Source organism: Sciurus carolinensis, chromosome 7 (assembly GCF_902686445.1).
Source record: "Sciurus carolinensis chromosome 7, mSciCar1.2, whole genome shotgun sequence".
NCBI classification, from domain to species: Eukaryota; Metazoa; Chordata; class Mammalia; order Rodentia; family Sciuridae; genus Sciurus; species Sciurus carolinensis.
The window spans coordinates 96,221,348-96,231,082 of NC_062219.1; positions in this window are offsets into that span (position 1 = coordinate 96,221,348).

A 9,735-nucleotide genomic window follows, 5' to 3' on the forward strand; every position below is an offset into this window, starting at 1 on the left:
AGATTTGGACTACGTTTTCTTCTATAAGATGCAGGGTCTCTGGTCTGATTCCGAGGTCCTTGATCCATTTGAGTTGAGTTTTGTGTAGGGTGAGAGATAGGGGTTTAGTTTCATTCTATTGCATATAGTTTTCCAGTTTTCCCAGCACCATTTGTTGAAGAGGCTATCTTTTCTCCATTGCATATTGTTGGAACCTTTGTCTAGTATGAGAAAATTGTATTTATTTGGGTTTGTGTCCATGTCCTCTATTCTGTACCATTGATCTACCTGTCTATTTTGGTACCAATACCATGCCGTTTTTGTTACTATTGCTTTGTAGTAGAGTTGAAGATCTGGTATTGCAATACCCCCTGCTTCGCTCTTGCTACTGAGGATTGCTTTAGCTATTCTAGTTTTTTATTCTTCCAGATGAATTTCATAATTGCTTGCTCTATTTCTGCGAGGTACATCATTGGGATTTTAATTGGAATTGCATTGAATCTGTATAGAACTTTAGGTAGTATAGCCATTTTGACGATATTAATTCTGCCTATCCAGGAACATGGGAGATCTTTCCATCTTCTAAGGTTTTCTTGAATTTCTTTCTTTAGTGTTCTATAGTTCTCATTGTAGAGGTCTTTCACCTCTTTTGTGAGATTGATTCCCAAGTATTTTATTTTCTTCGATGCTATTGTGAATGGGGTAGTTTTCCTAATTTCTCTTTCTGAAGATTCATCACTTATGTATAAAAATGCATTGGATTTATGAGCATTGATCTTGTAACCTGCTACTTTACTGAATTCACTTATGAGTTCTAAAAGTTTTCTGGTGTAATTTCCAGGTTCCTCTAAATATATAATCATGTCATCAGCGAACAGGGATAGTTTGAGTTCTTCTTTTCCTATTCGTATCCCTTTAATTTCTTTGGTTTGTCTGATTGCTCTGGCTAGAGTCTCAAGGACGATGTTGAATAGAAGCGGTGAAAGAGGGCATCCCTGCCTTGTTCCAGTTTTTAGGGGGAACGCTTTCAGTTTTTCACCATTTAGAATGATATTAGCCATGGGCTTAGCGTAGATGGCCTTTATAATGTTTAGGAATGTTCCCATTACCCCAATTTTTTCTAGTGTTTTGAGCATGAAGGGATGCTGTATTTTATCAAATGCTTTTTCTGCATCTATTGAAATAATCATGTGATTCTTAACTTTAAGTCTGTTGATATGGTGAATGACATTTATTGATTTCCGAATGTTGAACCAACCTTGCATCCCTGGGATAAAACCCACTTGATCGTGGTGCACTATCTTTTTAATATATATTTGTATGCGATTTGCTAAAATTTTGTTGAGAATTTTTTGCATCGATGTTCATTAAGGATATTGGTCTGAAATTTTCTTTCCTTGATGTGTCTCTGTCTGGTTTAGGTATCAGGGTGATATTGGCTTCATAGAACGAGTTTGGGAGGGTTCCCTCCTCTTCTATTTCATGGAATAGTTTGAGGAGTATTGGAATGAGCTCTTCTTAAAGGTTTTGTAGAACTCGGCTGAGAACCCATCTGGTCCTGGACTTTTCTTTGTTGGTAGGCTTTTGATGACCTCTTCTATTTCATTGCTTGAAATTGGTTTATTTAAGTTGTGTATGTCCTCCTCGTTCAGTTTAGGTAGTTCATATGTCTCTAGAAATTTGTTGATGTCTTCGAGGTTTTCTGTTTTGTTGGAGTATAGATTTTCGAAATAGCTTCTAATTATGTTTTGTATTTCACTCGTGTCTGTTGTGATGTTTCCTTGTTCATTCCGAATTTTAGTAATTTGAGTTTTCTCCCTCTTTCTCTTTGTTAGTGTGGCTAAGGGTTTATCAATTTTATTTATTTTTTCAAAGAACCAACTATTTATTTTATTAATTTTTCCAATTGTTTCTTTTGTTTCGACTTCGTTGATTTCGGCTCTGATTTTAACTATTTCCTGTCTTCTACTACTTTTGGTATTGGTCTGCTCTTCTTTTTCTAGTGCTTTGAGCTGTAGTGTTAACTCGTTTATTTGTTGATTTCTACTTCTTTTTTTGAATGCACCCCATGAAATAAATCTTCCTCTAAGTACTGCTTTCATAGTGTCCCAGAGATTTTGATATGATGTGTCTTTGTTCTCGTTTACTTCTAAGAATTTTTTTATTTCCCTCCTGATGTCTTCTGTTATCCATTCATCATATAATAGTGTATTATTTAGTCTCCAGGTATTGGAGAAGTTTCTGTTTTTTATTCTGTCATTTATTTCTAATTTCAATCCATTATGATCTGATAGAGTACAAGGTAGTATCTCTATCTTCTTGTATTTGCTAACAGTAGCTTTGTGGCATAAAACATGGTCTATTTTAGAGAAGGATCCATGTGCTGCTGAGAAGAAAGTGTATTCATTCTGTGTTGGATGGTATATTCTATATATGTCCGTTAAGTCTAAATTGCTGATTGTGCTGTTGAGATCTATAGTTTCTTTATTCAATTTTTTGTTTGGACGATCTATCCAGTGGTGAGAGAGGTGTGTTAAAATCGCCTAGTATTATTGTGTTGTGGTCTATTTGGTTTCTGGAATTGAGAAGGATTTGTTTGACGTACGTGGATGAGCCAATGTTCGGGGCATAGATATTTATGATTGTTATGTCTTGCTGATTTATGCTTCCCTTAAGCAGCATGTAATGTCCTTTCTTTATCCCTTCTGACTAGTTTTGGTTTGAAGTCCACATTATCTGAGATGAGGATGGATACTCCAGCTTTTTTGCTGTGTCCGTGTGCATGGTATGTTTTTCCCCATCCTTTCACCTTTAGTCTATGGGTGTCTCTTTCTATGAGATGAGTCTCTGCAGGCAGCATATTGTTGGATTTTTCTTTTTAATCCAATCTGCCAGTCTGTGTCTTTTGATTGATGAATTTCAGGCCATTAACATTCAGGGTTATTATTGTGATATGATTTGTATTCCCAGTCAATCGACTCATATTTGTTTTTGACATGATTGGTTTCTCCTTTATTTGGCTATTCCTTTAGGCTAGCGCCTCCTGTTGCTGATTTGCATCGTGTTTTTCATCTCTTCCTCATGGAATATTTTGCTGAGAATGTTCTGTAATGCTGGCTTTCTTTTTGTAAATTCCTTTAGCTTTTGTTTATCATGGAAGGATCTTATTTCATCCGTCAAATTTGAAGGTAAGTTTTGCTGGGTATAAGATTCTTGGTTGGCATCCATTTTCTTTCAGGGCTTGGTATATGTTGTTCCAGGCCCTTCTAGCTTTTAGGGTCTGGATTGAAAAATCTGTGATATTCTTATTGGTTTCCCTCTGAATGTAATTTGATTCTTTTCTCTCGCGGCCTTTAAAATTCTGTCTTTATTTTGTATGTTAGGTATTTTCATAATAAGTGCCTTGGTGTGGGTCTGTTGTAATTTTGTATGTTTGGAGTTCTATAAGCCTCTTGTACTTGGTTTTCCATTTCGTTCTTCAGATTTGGGAAATTTTCTGTTATTATTTCATTGAATAGATTGTTGATTCCTTTGGTTTGTTTCTCTAAGCCTTCCTCAATCCCAATAATTCTCAAATTTGGCCTTTTCATGAGATCCCATAGTTCTTGGAGATTCTGTTCATGATTTCTTACCATCTTCTCTGTTTGTTCCACTTTGTTTTCAAGGTTAAATATTTTGTCTTCAATGTCTGAGGTTCTGTCTTCCAGGTGTTCTATCCTATTGGTTATGCTTCTATGGAGTTTTTAACTTGGTTTATTGTTTCCTTCATTTCAAGGATTTCAGTTTGGTTTTTTTTTCAGTATCTCTAACTCTTATTGAAATGATCTCTTGCTTCCCGTATTTGGTCTTTTAAACTGTTGATTGGTGCAATCATTAATGCCTGCATTTGCTCTTTCATCTCCTCCTTCAATGCCTGCATTTGCTCTTTCATCTCCTCATTAGCTTCCTGATCGTTTTAATTACGTACATTCTGAACTCCCTTTCTGACATTTCTTCTGCTGTGCTGTCATTGGGTTTATTGATCTAGGTTTGTTTGGGACATTTTCTTCCCTTGTTTTCTCATAATGGCAGTTGTCAGGGGACCCTGAGATATTGCAGTTTTCCACTATTGGCTTATAGTGTCCCAGTAGATTTCCAGTGTATCACCTCCCAGCCTTCAGTAGCCTGGATGTCTTGGAGGAATCTGATAAAGCAGCTCATTCGAAGAATACTGCCCCTAGCCCCCTACTGTTCCACGTTTTGGAACTGGCTCTGTGCGGAAATGCTCTCACTGTGGGCCTGCACCGTGCAGCTGGCCGTGTGGGAAGAGCCCACTGCCGGAGTGTGGAAGACTACCTTGGGAAGACTCAAGCTGCCCTGCCCGGCTCCGCTAAGCCACCTCTATCTGGGCCTGCCACCCGGGCTGAGCTTTACCCAGTGGGCAGACTCACCCGTGGCTCTATTTCAGTCCGAGTCTCTCTATGCCTCCCCCTCTTAGCTCCTGGGTTCTGGAGCGACCGGGGGGTGCAGTCTCCCTCTAGGCCGCCATCTTGGATCTCCCGTGAAGAGAGCCCGCAGTCGGAGTGGGCAGAGCCGCCTGAAGAGGTCTCCGGCTGCCCTGCCCTTATCCCTGAGGCTGCTTGCAGATCGAGGCTCTCCGCTGGTTCTTTGCAGGAGTACACTGCACTGCAGCGGCTCCGGGACTCGGAGCCTGCTCTGTTCAGAAAGGCTCTCACTAGCGGGCCAGTTCCGTTCCGAGAACCTGGAGAAGCTGGCTGTGTGGGCGGGGCCCACCGCCGGAGTCTGTAACTAAGTCTTAATAGCAGAACACAAACAAGTTTATCCCTATGCATAATCAGTACAGTTGTTGAATTTAGTTATGACAGGTTTGTATAAATGTCAAATTATATTTACTTCTTTACATATTCTATGTGTATTTAAATAATGGTTTGTCAAGTATTTATTAATACTGAATCTGTTTTATTTTATATAAATTTAAAAACTATGCCACACGAAGCTTCAGATGAAATACCCCAAGTCACACTACCATTCCTTGAAAGGTTACAGGAAACATGTATACATTCACTCATAACCTTTACAGAAATTACATTTATAAAAAATGAGTCATGAATATGTTTATATGGAGCAGTTGACTGCATTTTATTTATTTATTCTTTGGTACTTGAGATTGAAGCCAGGGCTACTTTACCACTGACTTACATCCCCCGCCCTTTCGAAAAATTTTAAAAACAACTTGAAACAGGGTCTCATTAAACTGCTGAGGTTGGCCTCAAACTAGTGATCATTCTGCCTCAGCCTCCAAAGTTATTGGTATTACACGTGTGTGCCACCACACATTGCAGTATCACTAATTTCTTAAAAGAAGGAATACACTAGAAAGAAGACTACATTTTCCCATATGTCCAACATGTCCCTGGTCCTCCCAGTCTGTAGCCTAGAACCATGAAAAAGGTTTCTATGAAAAGCAGCTGAAGTGCTTCTCTGCTCACAGGTTTACATACCTTTCATCACATGCCTATCTGATTTATTGGATCAATTGACTTAGTTCAAGAGATTAACCCCTTGAACCAAAAATAGTAAACACTCGACTGTCAGTCAATGGAATGCTTTGTTACTAAAACTGGAAAGGGTAATCAATATTGGGTGGTGAACACCCACGGGCAGCTCTCTCTTGGGAGTCTGTGGAGGAAACATAAAAAGAAAGAGCAGAAGTGACGACACCATTGAGCCTTCAGATGTCCTAACACACAAGATCCAAACGGCCCTTGAGGAGGAGAGAGAGCAAATGGAGAGGACGACAGTACTGGGAGATTAAGAGATTGAGATCAACTCCGGCTCAAGTTGGAAGTCCTTGTCATAGGAAACAACAGAATTTGACTTAATGATCATCAAATGTATTTTTAAAATGCTCAGCATCATTAATCATCAGAGAAATGCAAATCAAAATCATAATAAAATATCATTTCATGCTAGTTAGAATGGGTATTATTAAAAAGTAACAAAACAAGATAGTAAATGCTGATAAGGATGTGGAGAAAAGGGGGCCCCTGCACACTGTTGGTAGGAACATAAATCAGCACAGCTGCTATGGAAAACAGTGTGGAGTTTCCTTAAAAAAATAAAAACAGAACTATATATATTCCAGCATTCCCTCTACTGGATATATATCCAAAGGAAATAAAATCAGTATGTTGAAAAGACATCTGTACTCACATATTTATTGCAGTATATTCACATTAGCCAAGAAATTTAATGAACCTATCTGCCCAACTGAGGATCAATAAAGAAAATGTGGTGTACATACAGAGTAGAGTACTATTTCAGCCATATAAAAGGTGGAAATCTTGTCATTTAAAACAATGTGAACAGGACTAGAAGTCATTATGTAAAGTCAAGTATACTAGCCACTGGGGGAAAAATATATCTCATGATTGTACTCAAATATGGAATATCAAAAAGTTGCTCTCATAGAAGTTGAGAGTAGAGTTGGGCATAGTGGTGCATACCTGTAATTTTGGTGACTTTGGAGGCTGAGACAGGAGAATAACAAGTTTGTGGCCAGCCTTGGCAACTTAGTGAGACCCTACCTCAAAATAATAATTAGATAGGGCTGGGAATGTAGCTCAGTTGTTAAGAATCCCTGGGTTCAATATCCTATACTGGAAAAAAACCAAAACTGATAGTGAAGTGGTGGATAACTAAGCGTGGGGAGAACAGAGGAAAGGGAGGGTGTGGAAAGATTGATCAATGAACTAAGTTACTGTTAGATGGGAGAAATAGGTTCTGGTATTCTGTTGCACAGTAGGATGATTATAATACATAATGCACTGTGTATTTCAAAAAAGTTAGAGGAAAGAATATTGTATGCTTTTACCACAAAATAATAAATGTTTAAGTAGATAAGCTTACCCAGATTTAAACATTACACAATATATAAATGTATTGAACTATCACATGGGACCCCAGAAATACAAACAAGTTTTACTTGTCAATCAGGAAAACAGTATGATTGAGGAGATTCATATATAGCTTATTCTTCATCAAATTTTCACTTTAAGGTTTTGACATCAATTGAATATATTCTTTCTGTGATGACTGAAAAATGATTATTAATATGTTTATTTTCTTTGTTTCCAGGTCTGCTGAAGTCTGAAGCCAGGCTGGATCAACAGGGGCCTTTTGTACCTGTCTGTGTCTCCTACAGTCCTGTTTATCATCATTCCTTTTTTTTTTTTTTTCGTAAACATCGTGTATGCCTTTCCTCATCCTGTGCTGCAATCTACTCCTCTACCAGCAGAAGATATTCATTTCTGCCCCATCCCTATAGCCCCTAGGGAATTTTCCCTAAGACCCTGGAGGTTGGAGAGCAACATTGAAACAGATGCATGGAAGGGAAATGGTATCTCAAGGCGATTTTGCCCCAGGTGGTCTACAGTTTTCAAATGTGAATTGGTTCTCCAAGCATAGCACTTGGACAGGGCATGGGTGTTCTGCAGAAAAGCCCTGCACTGCAGCCTGGTGTACTCCCTGAGTTCACCCGGGGTTTCTGAGGTGTTTCTCAGTAATGAGCTGCAGCAGGCACCCAGCTACCACCTACATCTATATGCAGAATAACCCTGCAGTCTTGACTGCAAAGGAGTGTTGGCTCCTTCCTTCTCTCATTTTCCTCCTCCTGCCACTGTTTGATTTCTCACAATCAGCTGAAATAATCCTTTTTTGCCAACAAGCTCCTTCAGTTTCCAAGGCAGTGGACTCAATTGTTTATGGGACATGCACAGCCCTGTCCACTGGAAACCAGGGCATTTGACTCTTCTGTCTCCACTGCAGATGCAGTGTCTATTCAGGTTGGAGTGCATGGGGGTGGGTAGGGCTGCACACACTTGGTGCTCATTGTCAGCAGAATGCACAGCCAGAAATGGGGACAGGGTCTGTAAGCATGCTTGGGGTTTACTCCAGCACTCTAACAAAACCTGATCACACATTAGTCCCCAAGCACAGAGGATGAAATATTATTGTGTCTCCTGAATGCTGACAGTGGCTTGTCTCTATTAAGAATTCATTCATTAAATTATCACAACTTTATCAAATGCCCACCATGTGTGAGGGACTGTCCTGTTTATCATGTTTTATCATCTCCAGAAGGCTTAGCTTGAAGTTCCAACAGAAGGGTATATTTCCAGGAAGACTGTGAGAGCCTTAAGGGCCAGGTTGATGATATTGAATACACTGAATTTGTCTCTGTGTGCACCATGTTCTAACTTCAGAGTTGCTGGTGAAGTTGGTGCCATTAGACTTTTTTGTTGAAAAGACAAAATGATCTGGATCTCTACTTTATAGTAATTTAAATGTATCTCTAGGCACCTATATTGATGATCACTGTCCCTCTAGCAGTGGGCCACTGCTATAGGTGGCAGGACATCTAAGCCAAATTGAATTCAGAATTTAGTTCTCTCTCTGGTCTAAATAAGACACTCAGATTTTGGTTTTCCACATAGATTTTTCCTAGTGCAAGCTTCCTGAATTGCTCTTGATGAGTCAGCCTTGCTCCTGTTTTCTCTTAAACAACATCCTTTATTTATTTATTTATTTTTTTAACTCCTAGAGACATTTCACAGACATTGAGAGAGGGTATAGGATAATGCTTATTTGGCAATGTGTGTATCATGTAGAATCAGATCTAATTCTGCTTTGTTTCCAGTAATGTATAAAGTGTTCTTCAGTTTGTGTAGGAAGTTAGTTATCATCAACAATGTTACCATTGTAGTTTGAATCTGGAATGTCCCCCAAAGGTTCATGTGTTGAAGCTGGGTCCCCAGTGCAGCAATATTCAGAGGTGGGACTTTTAGGAAGTGACTGGATCATGAGAGCTCAAGTTGTGTCATTTTACCTGCCTTCTATACCTTGAATTCTTATATTAGAGATGTTGTCTCTGGTAAAGGATTCATCAGGTTCTCTTTTTCTCTGCACATGGAGTCTTCTATTTTGAAACCAAATTTGAATTCTTGACTCAGAAACCTCGATTGCCTTAGCATGATTTTTTCTGGAATCAATCCTAGGGTAAAGGATGTTCATGAATGTCTTGTTGCAGGTGTGTGACTGAGAAGAGCTGTAGGTGGTATGACACTAATTGATTTCTTTACTTTGAATCTGTTCTTGAAGGTGATCTCACTCAGGGCCCTGGTTTGATTCTAAAGCCTCCTGAAGTTCTGGTACTTTCTGGAGTTGGTGACTAGCTCTTCAATTAGGAAACCAAATCTGGATTTTTGACTCTTCAGTGTTGACTTCCTGAAAAGTTCTCTGTGAAAGCAAAACCTGGTTAAGGCTTTTGGTTGCAGACTTTGATGAGGATTTTCAGCTGCTCTGTGGTTAATTTGGTGCAATTGTGCCTGCAATTCAGTGGTACAGACTTGTCTGAAGAGTTGTCTTACGCCATGTTGGAAGAGTCCTGATGTCTAAGACCAGAGATTTTATTTCAGGCAGGCCTTTTGCAGATGTTGCTGTTGAGTATAAGAGCTGCTGTCAGTCCTCTAAGACTGTGCTCCTGAATGTTTTCCTTTTGCCTGGCTGAGTAGTTGCTGACACAGCCTCTTAGTTCTTATCTCCTTTGTGTACCTTTAAATTTATACCAACTGAGATAACTTGAGAATGTCATGGTTTTCTCAAACCCAAATATAATTATTTGCAATGTATGAATACTATTAAGGGCATTATACATTGCAAATAAATTATTGAACAGCAAATTTGTCTCTAATACTG